Source organism: Dipodomys spectabilis, unplaced genomic scaffold, assembly GCF_019054845.1.
Source record: "Dipodomys spectabilis isolate Male_0828 unplaced genomic scaffold, ASM1905484v1 ptg000034l, whole genome shotgun sequence".
NCBI lineage: Eukaryota > Metazoa > Chordata > Mammalia > Rodentia > Heteromyidae > Dipodomys > Dipodomys spectabilis.
Window position 1 is genome coordinate 4,772,965 of NW_024870711.1, and position 13,641 is coordinate 4,786,605.

Here is a 13,641-nt window from a genome sequence, read left to right on the forward strand (position 1 = left end):
TCGAGTGACCATTCTCGACTTCAGCTCTGGGCGCAGCCCGGTCTCAGGCTTTCACCCCATTTCTGATTCTGATTCCCACGACTCCACAAGAGTCTTTCCTCTCCCGGAAAGGGCCGGGATGAGAGCCACACCTTCCCTCCGAGGCCCACCGGGCGGGATGGTCCCACCCCTACCACGTGTGTGGGGGAAAAGGCAAGATGAAGGAAGCGCAGATAGAGGGAGCACTTTCAGGGGAGTCTTCAAGCAGCAGTCCGTATGGGTTCCGTGGCCGAGCTTTGGGACAGGCAGGAAGCAGGGCCTCCAGGCCTCTAGCCTTCAGGTGTGCTCAGGGAGGGGTGAATGGACCAGTTTGACTGCTGGGGCCCAGGGCTGTCCTGGGAGTTGGGGCAGGAAGATGGGTGTGGGCCGGAGCAGGTCTTGGTAAGCAGGCTAAGGACTTTGAAGCCGGCCCTGCAACCCCAGAGCAGACGTGAGGGAAGGAGATGGTAGATACTTTAGATTTTCCTGCTGGTGTCAACCCTGGGATCTTCGACCCTCTTGAGATTGTCTTCTGTCTACTGAATAACTGTTTATTCAACAGCTTCTGTGCATACTTTTAGTACTGAAGAGAAAGGTTGTCCTGACCCTAAATGAACTACTAATCTGAAGAGTCGTTGGGAGCTTCGGACTGTGCTAGTCCAGAGATGATGAAAATGTATGAAAGAGTGAAGCCTATAGAGGTGTGGGGCAAAAACAGGCCGACAGTGATTCAGAGGGGTCCTGGGCCCTCCTTCCCATACCCCTTGCCGCTTCCACCCCATTAAGTGTGACTCATTCATACTTCTCTGTCATTTAAATTGGGTCACTATGAAGGAGGCAATTTATAGGTGCTTGTTTATTTATTAAGAATGAATGATTCGGGGCTGGGAAGGTGGCTCTGTGGTAGAGCGCTTGCCTTGCATGCCTGAGGCCCTGGGTTCAATTCCTGTACCACATAAGCAAAAAGAAAAAAAGCCGGAAGTGGTGCTGTGGCTCAAGTGGTAGAGCTTTAGCCTTGAGCTCAAGAGCTGAGGGACAGCGCCCAGGCCCAGAGTTCAGACCCCACAACCAGACCCCCCCCCAAAAAAAGAATGAATGATTCTTGAATCACTTTAAATATATATATATACATATATATACACACATATGTATATATATATATATATATATATATATGTACAGGGCTGGGAAGGTGGCTCAGTGGTAGAGCGCTTGCCTCACATGCCTGAGGCCCTGGGTTCGATTCCTCAGCACCACATACACAGAAAAAAAAAACCAGACATGGTGCTGTGGCTCAAGTGGTAGAGCACAGCCTTGAGCTGAAGAGCTGAGGGACAGCACCCCGGCCCAGAGTTCAAGCCCCCAGACAGACAAAAAAATTTTTTAAAAATACAGATATTTATAAGGTAAATGTGGCTCCTAATTTGTTGGCCTAGCCAAAACATATTGGCAAAAATAAGTAAACAGAATCAATGTATATTGGTTAGAAGGGTCATGTTGAAAGACATGGGAACAAAATGGGAAGTATAGCTGTCAGTCAGCTTACTGTCCGGTATCCATTCCATTCCCAGGTTCACCACCGCCTGCTGTTTCTTCTGGTTCCTCTCAGGATTTTACCTCCATTACACACCAGATTTGAGCATTTTCTGGCCTCTCTCCCTCTACTCTTCCAGACACATACCTTTTAAACTGCGTACAGAAGGGGCTGTGCATCCACACTGCTCAGCCAGAGAGGGAGTGGAGCTTTTCTGATGTTCAGGACTCTGAATAGAGACTCTGAACCAGAGGCCCAGGTTTTGGTGCCAGCTCTCTGGGGCCAGAGCGCTGTGATTTCACCCAGGAGGAATGGATAAAGCTCCATAGCCAACCAGAGGAGAAACTAGAGCAAGCTTTGGACAGTCACTGCAAGGAAGCAAGCCAGACTGGAGGATGTGCGTGTGCTGCTCGCTGTAGTTGTTCAAGTTAGAGGACCCGTGGGACTGGAGGGGCTGGGGGCCTGCGCCACGCAGGGAGAGGTGGAGTCTAGACTTGCTTTTGTTTCAGAGCTATCCTTCACCTTCTGGTCCAAAAGCCTTACATATGGGAAACGACTCTCCTTCTATCTCTTTTGTAAGATGATCCTGAGTTGATATTCCTTCCTTACATTTGGTGTGAACGAGGCACACCTTTGATTCCAGAGAGTCTTTAACTCACAGCAAAACTGTGTCAAGATTTATACTTTGGGTGGAAGCTGATGGCTCATGCCTGTAGTCTTAGCTAGGCAGAGGCTGAGGTCTGGGGATTGTGGTTCAAAGCCAGCCCAGGCTAGGGAAAATCCATGAGACTCGATTCTCCAATTAACTCCAAAAATGGAGTTGTAGCTCACGTGGTTGAGATCCAGCCTTGAGTAAAAAGCCAAGAGGGAACACCTAGGCCCTGAGTTCAAGCCTTAGTGCCAGCTCTGCATGCAATGTATGCATACACACACACACACACACACACACACACATACACACACACACACACACACACACACACACACACACTCATCAACATTTACACTCTCTGGGCTTCAGTTTCTTGGGACCTGCATCATCTCTGAGGCCACTTCCAGAGTGGTGTTGGACACTGGACAGGTAGCAGAACTCTTGTCAGAAAACTTAGGCTATTCTGTGCCTCAGTTTCCTTAGCTATAAAATGGGATTAATGACACCCACCTCAGAGAGTTGATGTAGTGACCAAAAGAGGAGAAAGTGCTTCATTAACTGTCAAGTTCTGAGTAAACATTAATTTGTCAGGAGAGTGTTGGAGGTGGGGCTTGCCCAGCTTCTCCTTTATGACTAAGATGTCAGGTTTTTTCCTTTTAAAATTAACTTTATTGAGGGCTAACACACATGAAATCAATTGCACCCATTCCAAGTGTACAGTTAAACGGGCTCAGAACAAACACTTGATGGAGATGCAGAACACTTTCATCACTTAGAAAAATCCCCTCCTGTTCCTTTGAATCAGTCCCATTTTTGGCTTCAAGCATCTGTCAGTATAAACCAGTGTAGCCTTTGCCAGAATCTTACATAGTCACGACAGTCTGGCTTTTTTCTCTTTAGCATGATATACTCAAGATCCACTGGTGTTGAATGTATTGGCTGTTTGGTCCTTTTTTATTCCTTGCTAAGCTGTGTCCCTGGATGGTTGTCTGAAGATATCACTTAACAATCCAAAGTCAAAAGTAAAAGTGCATGCTCCATTTTGATCTTCTTGTTAAACAACAACAAAGATTTGTCAGTCACAGGGCTTGAACTCAGGGTCTAGGCGCTATCCCTAAGCTTTTGTGCTTTGAGCCCTGGCACCACTTCGGGTGGTTAATGGGAGATAAGAGTCTCACAGACTTTCCTGCTTGAGCTGGCTTTGAACCAGGATCCTCAGATCTCAGCCTCCTGAGTAGCTAGGATAACAGTTGTGAGCCACCAGTGCCTGGCTACTTTAATTTCTTAAGCCACTGAAACCACAAAGTCTTCCAAAAAGAGTTCTCCCCTTCTTTCCTACTTAGAAAGAACCCAATGTCTCCAGTGCTGTCTCATTCCTCACTCTGGGAGGGGATGGGCAGTCTCTACAAAGGGGGCCTCCTAGGCTCTGCCTAGTTCCTGCAGCCTTCACCTTAACCCTGTCTTGTTTACATTGTTCCCCATGTTGTCCTAACCCTCTCTTTCCTGACCTGGGATTAAAGAAAAATCACACCCAGCCTCAGTCAAGGTCTTATATATCCATAAGACTCAGGTTACCATACAGCTCACAAGGTAGTAAGTAACTCACTGAATGGCCTAAATCACTGGTTCCCACTCTGAGACTCAGAGTCCTGAATAATTTATGAGCCCCCTGGCTGCTCCCGAGCAAGGGCCTGTGTGGCTGGGACCAAAACAACTTTGTTGGCTCCATCAGGCCAGCCCACACTTGCAGGCAGGAAGATTTAGGAGACTGTGTGGGCTGGGGGAGGACCCTCCAGTACTGCGCTTGAGTGGATTCTGGAGATCTTTGATCATGAGGCTGGTTTGGGCTTTCCCTTCCCTTCTCAGCTGTGTGCTTACCTATCTCTCCTCTGATCCTGGTTTACTATCAGGCATAGGGGCGGAGATAATAATAGTTACCATTTATTATAGCACCTACGCATGCTGCCAGGCACTTTGCATGCGTTATTTCACTCACTTCTCACACCAACTCTTGACGGAAGGTATTATTAGTCCATTTTATAGATGGAAAAAAAAAAAATCAGAGGCCCAAGGAATGTGAGTTACTTGTTCAAAGTCACCCAGTTGCCAAACCCGGATTGGAACAAAGTTCTGTAGGACTCCTGCCCCTGTGGCTGCCAGTCAGGATGTCAGGAAGCCAAAATGTCAGGGAGTCCCACCCCACTCAAACCGATAAGCTTCCTGACCTAACACACCGTGGCTTAGGTTTGCCTGGTTTTAAGCTGTATGTAAAATGGAATCCTCTGAAAGGCATTCTGAGTTCTTTCTGTGTGTGAGATTTATTCACCCTGGTCGTGCTTTGATTCATTCTCAAAGCCTATGATTCACTCGCTGAGTGAAAAGCACACACTTTGCAAAGACCTCTTGAGCTATGGTTAAATGTTCTCTACTTGAACGGCCACTGTGGGTGACTCCCATGGTTTATTCGGCTTGTCCCTGTATCTTCCAAACTGGCTTAATCCTTCTGCAAGATACTTCTACTTTCAGAAAAGTTTTTTTTCCCCCTAATCCATATGGTCATTCCTTGATTGATCAGATACGGTAGATTAGGTTAGTTGATTAAGTATCCTTTCCCTCTAGTGTTCTTCTCTTCTTCCACATTGCTTTACCAAGAGCAAGACACACAAGAATAAATAAAGAAAAAGAAGCTAAGAGAAGCCGCTTTTGATCCACTGACATTATGAAGCCTTAGGAAGGTAAATACCAAACCTACAGTTTCCAGGATAGATTGCATTTTCTTCCCGTGTTTGTTTGCTTATTTTTAAAGCCGGTATCTATCACTGCAATATTAAAGCCTTCCACAGCACCTGTTCCTCCTCAGGCAAGATGAGGGTTGAGGAAACGGCGGCGTCGCACGGGGATTCGCTTACATCCAAGTGAGTATTTAGATCCCAGTATGTAGATCAATACCTTCTTACCTCTGTTCTTAACCGATCTCATAGCAGCGTAAAATATTTTCAACAGTCACTCTGTTATTTCAATGGATTTTTTTTTTTTTGGACCAGTCCTGGGGCTTGAACTCTGAGCCTGAGCTTCTTTTGCTCAAGGTGAGCACTCTACCACTTGAGCCACAGCGCCACTTCTAGCTTTTTTGAGTAGCTTATTGGAGATAAGAGTACCCTGGACTTACCTGCCGGTGTTGCTTTTGATCCTCAGACCTCAGCCTCCTGAGTAGCTAGGATTACAGTTGTGAGCCACTGGTGCCGGGCCTTGATTGATTTTTGAAGCGGAATGAAAGGGTGTGGGGGTTAGTCATGTGAAAATGCTGAAAATAAAGATTGTGTATGATAATGGTCATGGGCATCTCATAAGAAACCACTGCCTTTCTTTCTTGACTTATTTGCCTGACTGCCTAGAAGACTGAGATGTTCACCTGAGGAATTAATATGTTTGTTAAAGCTTGACTAGGCTGCAGGATAGAAGGGAAGGGAAGAGAACAGATGGGTCTCAGTGAAGTGGAGCATGTAAGAAGTTTCATAAGAACGGGTTGAAACAAGCCTTAATCACCAGAATTCCCCAGGAGCCCAGTGATAGCTCAGTCTTTTGCAAAAAGTTTACTGGTTAGAGACAGACGCCAGTGGCTCACATCTCTAATCCTAGCTACTCCGGAGGCTGGGCTCTGAGGATCATGCTTCGAAGCCAGCCTCCAATTAACCACCAAGAAGCCACCAATGGAGGTGTGGATCAAATGGTAGAATGCCAGCACTGAGCAAAAAAGTTAAGGGGGAGCACCAAGACTCTGAGTTCAAGTACCTGCATCTGTGCACACATGCATAAGCATGCGCGCGCAACACACACACACACACACACACACACACACACACACACACACACACACACCTTTAACCTTTACTGGTTAGATCTCAGTAGGGAAAGAGAAAATCTGCTATGTTTTAAAGTTGATTTTAATTTAGTAAGTATAGGAGAGGTGGAAGCTGAAAAAAACCAATCAGCTTTGTCTTCTGAATTAGGCTATTATAGTTCATTTCAAAAACATACCATTTTGTTGCTAGTCTAGGCTAGAGGTTCTGGGGAATTCACTTTCTACAGACAGCAGGGTAAGACGGGCATAATCTACACATAACTTTTTAAAGTCACAAGTTTTATGGTCGGGAAGTTATATTATTGTCCTACTGAAGAAATAGTTGGTAAGTGTGAGACTGTTTAGTTGGGCATAAATTAAGATTCTTGGGGTTAAGGTGAGGCTCAGCTGGTAGGGTGCTAGCCAATGAAGAGAGAGTCAGGCACCAAGTTCAAGTCCTGGTCTTGGATCTAAAAAAAAAAAAAGAAATTAGTTTCTTCTAAACTTGGCTTTGAAGAGGTTACTTTTCAGGAGTTTCTAACAGGCAAGTTATTTAAGTCCTAGTTAGACGATTACAAAGCACACAGACATATGCACATTTGGACAGGCAGATAATAGCCACTTCTCTTAAGAAACAAACAGTAGGCATTTCCAGATCTTGTGAGTTTGGAAGGAACCCAGACCACAAAATGTGAGCGCCACCTAGGGAGCAAAGTGGGTGCTGCACCTGTGTCTTCAGGTCTGTTTCAGGTGGGCAATCCAGGGGGTAACTTCTACTTTTAAAATGTTAGGCTATCATGGGGACATTTATCAACACAAGATGAAGGTGACAATGATTTTCATATATCTGATTATCATAAAGATGAGTACATCATAAAGATGATTGTCATTCTTAGGTTGGAAGTAGCTTTCCTGGCATTTCTTGGCAGAATGATAGACTTCTGACCAGGTTGAGGGTGGGGGGGGTGGGGGAAGGTAGGGGGCTGGATGGCGGGGAGCAAGCTTTTTTTCAACACGATTCTTACTCTTCAGTTTTAAGTTCTGTGCACAAAAAACAGAAAAAAGTGGTTTGAGCAGTGCCCACTGAGAGGACATGTAATTTCATTACGTGAAATGTGTCTGTTAGGCTGTGAGCTAGAGACTTGCTCACACTTCCGTGTGGCATTCTTATACCAACGCTGCTGTGTCCAATGACAAAAAGTGAAGTGTTCCTTCTCCCTCCCTCCCTTTCCTCCTTCCCTCTTCCCCTCCCTCCCTTTCTTCCTCCCTCCCTCCCTTCCTTTGCTAATCCTCCTTCATCTCCTCTCCTCTTCCTCCATCTACTCCCAACCCTTGCCTCTCTCTTTTCTTTCTCTGTGCTTTCTTCCTTTTATTTAAAAACAATTCTTAGGAATTGCTATCTATTAGACCCAAATTAAAACCTCTTACCCAGTGTTTAATGTACTTTGTTTTTCTTTGAGTTTCTAGACACTGTAGGTATGAATTAGCATGCCTAATGATTGGTTTGGGTTTGGCAGAGACCTGGCTTTCTGCCTTGCCTTGGCCATTCGCAGATCCTCTATGGCCGAGGTTCTTTTACCTTTAGTGATGCATTGCCTCTGTGACTGGGGCGGGGCTGGGGGGGTGGGGTCTAGGAGAGAAGCAGGGAAAGGAGAGGGGGCTGCCTCCATAAAGAAGACAATGTTGACAGAGGCCGAAGCACAGAGCCATGAGGATGCAGGAAGGCAAGGTTGGCAGGATACACAGGGGGAAAGGAGACCTTTATGTGGGGCCTTGCACTATGACTTCACTTTTCATTCATTCATTCATTCATTCATCCATTTGTTCAGTCAACAAAAGTGTACTGAGCTCCTCTGATGAGCCAGATGCAGCTCCAGGCTAGCACTCTTACCTCTTAAGCCACAGTGCCATTTCTGGCCTTCTCTGTTTCTGTGGTACTGAGGAATCGAACTCAGGCCTTCATGCCTGCGGGGCAAGCACTCCACCACGATGCCACATTCTCAGCCCTGCAGAGAGTGTTTTGAGTGGAGAATTGAAGGTCGGGAAGGAACAAGCCATGCTGGCTATGGGAGGAAAGATGAACCCAGGTCAGAAAACAGTTCTCATGCCCAGGCACACATGCAGGGGGCAGGAGCCGGTTCACAGATGGTTCGCAGAAGCAGGAGGCATTTGTTTCAGGTCCACGTGAGCAAGGGGCTGATGGGAATAGAGAGGTTTTGAGGAGGGGCCACAGCATGCACGGGTCCTCTCAGGCCATTCTGAAGGCTGGTTTTGAGGGAAATGGAGCCCTCTACTAAGAAAAGGAGATGCCCTTTCTGACTTGACTTTGATGAGATCACTTTGGCTCCTGTGCAGACAGCTGCTAACAGCCAGTGCAGACAGACACAGGGGAAGGGCCTGCACGGGTGGCTGAGCCAACATGAGAGAGGAGGGCCTTGAAGCCGGGCGTCCGTGGGATGTGTCTGGGCTGGTGAGAAGCAGTTGTACAGCAGAGGTAGTTGCAGGCCCAGGCAGGAAACAGCTTGATAACTACCCAGTGGGAAGCTGACTGTCTACCCCACCACTGCCATATGGTATGATGTGATAGGCTAGGCGGAGGTGCGTCAGGGGAAAGGAAGGGAAGCTCCGGAAGGTTGGAGTTGACCTTGACAACTATCTTTGATTTGAACTCTGTGCTCTCTGTAACCCAGAGATAGAACAAGTTTTACACAAGTTTTTTAGCCTTGTGCTAGATGTATGTTGTGAGCTCTGATGGCCAGATTGAGGGAGAGGTGGTAGAGAGAAAAGCCAGATGAAGAAACAATGGTCCAAGACTGGGTGTTGGTGGCTATTGCGTGTGTATCATCCTAGCTACTGAGGAGGCTGACATCTAAGGATTCTGGTTTGAAGGCCATTGTCCCTGAAACTGCATGAGACTCTTTATCTCCAAATGAACCAGCAAAAAGCCAGAAGTGGAGATGTGGTTCAAGTGGTAGAGAGCTAGTCTTGAGCACCAAAGCTCAGGGAGAGCACGTAGGCCTTGAGTTCAAGCCCCAGGCTTGGCCCAAAAAACAGCAAAAAGAAAAAGAAACAAGAAACAATGGTCCAGCAAACAATAACAAGGGCTCAGGCCTGGGTCTGTGTGTGGAAAGAGGGGGAGGTGACATTGACTTGTAGAATCACAGCATGTGTTGGCTCATTGTATGTGGGGATAGGGGGCAGGTAGCCTAGGATCACATTGGCAGTTATTACAGTTATCATGTTGATGGAAAGAAAACCCGCATAGCTCTGTGTGAAAGCAGAAATGCGGGAATGAGGTTTTGCTCCCTGGGATAAAGCTGCAGAGAAATAGTGATGAATTAGCGTTTTGTTTGGCCAACTGGGGTTGCATGCTGGGATTTGGAGAAATTGGGTTGGCAGTGGAGAATTAGACTGGGAATCAGAAAGGCCTGGAAGGGTATGGAGAGAAGCCAGTGGAGTGGGTAATGGCTTTTCAAATACATTCAGGAGCAGGACGTTGGTTAAGAACAGGTCGTACACTTCACAGGGACATTTATGAAGATTCACAGTGAGATGTGGGAGTTAGTCATGTGTATGTGTGTGTGCTTGTGTGTGTGTGTGTGTGAATGTATACACACATGCATGTGTGTGCTTGCTGCTACTGGGGTTTGAACTCAGGGAGTAGGCATTGCCCCTTAGCTTTTTCACTCAAGGATATCACTCTATCACTGAGAAGCTCTAGCTTCTCAGTGGCTAATTGGAGATACATGTCATGATGTTTCCACCCAGGCTAGCTTCAAACTGTGATCCTCACAATTCAGCCTCCTGAATAGCTAGGATTACAGGCATGAGCCACCAGCACCCAGCTGATTAGTCTTTTGTTTTGTTGAAAGGGTCGGATGTCAAAAACAGCTACGTATGATGACTCAGAATTTTTGTTTTCCTCTGCTACGTGTCACTTTTCAGCAGATAACAAACGAAAATTTCAGCTAAAGCTCTGCTATTTTTTCTCTCCTTTTCTCTGTTGGATGTGTTGGGTACCTGCTATCTGCTCTTCTAATGTTTGTGTGATGCTCTGTGCTCCTGGGCTGTGAGCTACATTTTGCTTTGTATCTTTCAGAAGCCTGGCTGGATTGAAAGGAAAGGTCACTCACTACCTAGCTGCTATTTTGCTTCCTTCTGGTTCTTTCCATCAATGATGGCTTCCCCACGGTCCTCTCGACACCTCTGGCCTTCCACCAGAAGGTCGTATTTGTCCAGAAGGGATTCTGATGTTCTTTACTTGTATTTTCTTTCCTTGTGAGGATTTGTTTGATTGTTATTACCCTCCTAACTTGAAAAAACATCCCTGACTGTCTTTTAAAAAATTATTTTTGGCAACTTGCAGAAAGAATCCACCAGGAAATGGCATTTCTGTTGTTTTGCTCACAATTATAATTACTTTTTATCACTAGTCAATAGGAAGCATCTAATTGTTACTAGCCCATAAGGAGAGCAGTGGACAAGTATGACTATTGTATAGGAGCTCTAGGGAATCTTGGAGACTTAAGAATCTGATACCAAGAATGTGGACACTCACATGGGGTGAAAAGGACCATAGATCCAAGATTTATTGGTCCATCTTATGTATGTATGTATGTATGATGTATGAATGTATGTACCTCTGATCTTTAGATTTCTATTCTTTATTAGTAAGGAGATCTTAGGCAATCTTTTGATGTCTCTTGGCTTTGAGTAAGATAAACTCGTACCTGAAGCTGGTGGGAAGGCTTCCCGATGTCCTACCCTAATGCTCTTCAGGACCAAGATCAGAAATTCCTTGAACACCTTCCACTTGACTCCCAACGTCACACTTGATCTGGTGTGATTTCAGATTTTGTACTTTCCCATAGAAGGCAGCAGATGATGAATCAGGTGATGGAATCTAGGACATTACAATACACGTGTCTGCTTAAAAGAGTAAGCAAGGGGGCTTCTTTCGTGGGCCTCCATTGGTGGTCCCAAGACACAGCATTGGTGAATCTCTTGTAGTAGCCAGAATACAACTCAGCATTGAACCCACATTGCAGGTTAATCACATACAAGCACCTACGGCTTGCTGATTTCTTTATTTTACAAGATAAGGAAACGGAAACCCACAGAAGCCATGGAAGCAGTTCAAAGTTTGCATCTGGTAATGGTCACCATGACCTTCCATCCTGGGTGGTCTAAAACTACAACTCAAACTCTCAATCCACCACGGTCTTTAACTCATGCTTCCCTGTGGAGACACAGGGAATCATGGTTGTGTGAGTAGCTTGGTGGTGACGGCAGGAAAGATAGTTGCTTCCTGGGATCTCGGGATGGCAGGAAGCAGATGACAGTTGATGTAGGCGGCTGGCCTTGACATGGAAGCTTTGCAAGGCATGATGGGAAGTGTGTCTCCTTCAGGAAAACAGGTCTCCAGCTATTTGTAGCTGATGGGAGGAGCGTCTTCCTTGAGGAAGGGCCGCTCTTGTCTGTCTGGGAGCTGCAGGATGCTGGTGGTGAGGAGAGGAGAGGTCAGGGGCAGGAAAGCCATGGCTGAGACGGAGCGTAACAGCTGTGGGAGCAGAACCCTGAACAGCTGTGTGGGGGTGGGAACACCCACGGGGGGGGGGGGGGGGAGGGGGGCTGAGTCTGCAGACCCACAGGGCAAGCTGGCAGGGCGCACCGGCCAGTGCCACTGAGATGTGTCATTTGTCTCCCAAGCTGTGGGGCTCTGGAGAAAGAGCTGTTAAGAATGAGTACAAATTGATCTTTCATGTATTAAAATATCTCCCTTCAGGAATGCAGTCAAGAATCCACTGTCTCTCCTACAAAATTAAGGGGAGGGAGGGAAGGGGAGGGGAAAGGAGGGACGGGTGGGCATGTTGAAAGGGGAGATGTTGAACAAGATGTATTCTATTTATAAACTGCTTTGTTTATAACTGGCAACTCCTTTGTACTACTACTTAAAACTAATAAAATATTATCAAAACCCATCTTGCTTCAAACTGGGGCTACGGGCCTTTGGCAGTTTAAGGTAAGCTGCCTTTCCCAAGGGCAAGTTCTTCTTGTTGTTGTGTTGTACTTGACACAGACAGTAGTTCCCTTGAACTTCTGAGAGATGGGTCAAGTTGTCTGCCATCCACGAGATTGCTACGATTCAGTTACTTAGATTTTGCAGATATATATTTTTATATAATTGATATTAGTTTTATGTGCAGTATGTATTTTTCTGAAGCAAGTTTTTTCTTTCAACTACCTGGTGTAGAGCTCCCCCCACCCAAATCATTATATATAGATTTAGCTAATCCTTTTAACTATGGCAGGATATTCTTGAGTATGTTGTTATTTAGTATATCATACTGTACCGTATATCTGCATACACAAACATATGCACGCTGGAACTTGAATTTAAACTCAAAGTTTTGTGCTTGCTTGGTTTGCTCACTTGCTTGGTGTACTACCATTTAAGCTACTAGACTTTTGGAGCACACTGGGGCTTCATTCAGATCCTGGTGCTTGCCAGGCAGACACACTACCACTGAGGTACCTTTCCAGCCCTCCAGCATGGAGTTTTGCTGATGATTTTGTAAATGGGATCTCATGAACTCTCCTCTCTGGGCTAAGGTTGAATCATGTACCTCTGGATAGCTCAGCCTCCTGAGTAGCTAGGATTGCAGGCAAGAGCTGCTGATGCCTGACTTATACAATCTTTTCATTTTTTTAAAGTTACCCTGGACCAAGGCTTCTGCTGTGGTTTGAAGATGGGCCGTGTCCCCTGGGTCTATATGAAGGGCTTTGTGGCCATGGCAATGCTCCTGGGAGACAACGAACCCTTGGTAGGTGGAGGCCCAGTGGAAAGTCATTAGCTCTTTGAGGATTGTAGGACCTAGCTGTCTTCTCTCTTTGCTCAGGCTTGACAGACAACACTTGCTGCTACACGCTCTTCTGCCATGATGGCCACCACCTGCTGCTGCCTCCCGAGGTCATATCAGTGTGTCCTCTACTCTCCCACACTGGATCATGGACTTGAACTCCAAAGCCTTGAGCTAAATCCAACTCCCAAGAAATGCACTGTCTAAACTATTTTGCTGTAATCACATGAAGCTGACTGACCCAACCCCTTTTCTAATGACACACGTATTAAATTAATAAACAATGACATTAGCTAAAGTATGATGAACCCCCCAAATAACATCCTAACTGTAATGTAAACACATGAAGACAATCTACTTAAAATAACATAATAATAATTTCAATCTGCTAATGCCTTGGGCACACACAGAAGAATCAGTGAATCAGACAGTTGTTTATCTCCTTATGTCGACTCAAGAGAATGTCACAGATCCAAATGCAGATAGGTTTAGGTGTGTTTTGCTGTTGAGGCTGGTTGTCATCAATTTCATGTTTTTGCTGAGACCATCATCACTCCTGGTTAACGATGCAAGGCGACCTTCCAAAGCTTCTGATTTTATTTTCTTGTTCTATTCTTAGAAAAAAAATCATTGCATCTTAAAATGGTGCAGAAATTATTTTGGGTTTATATTTAGCACAGTTCAGTTCTTGGCTCAGATGTTTTTCACCCACACAAATGTTTGGTGGGAAATCCAA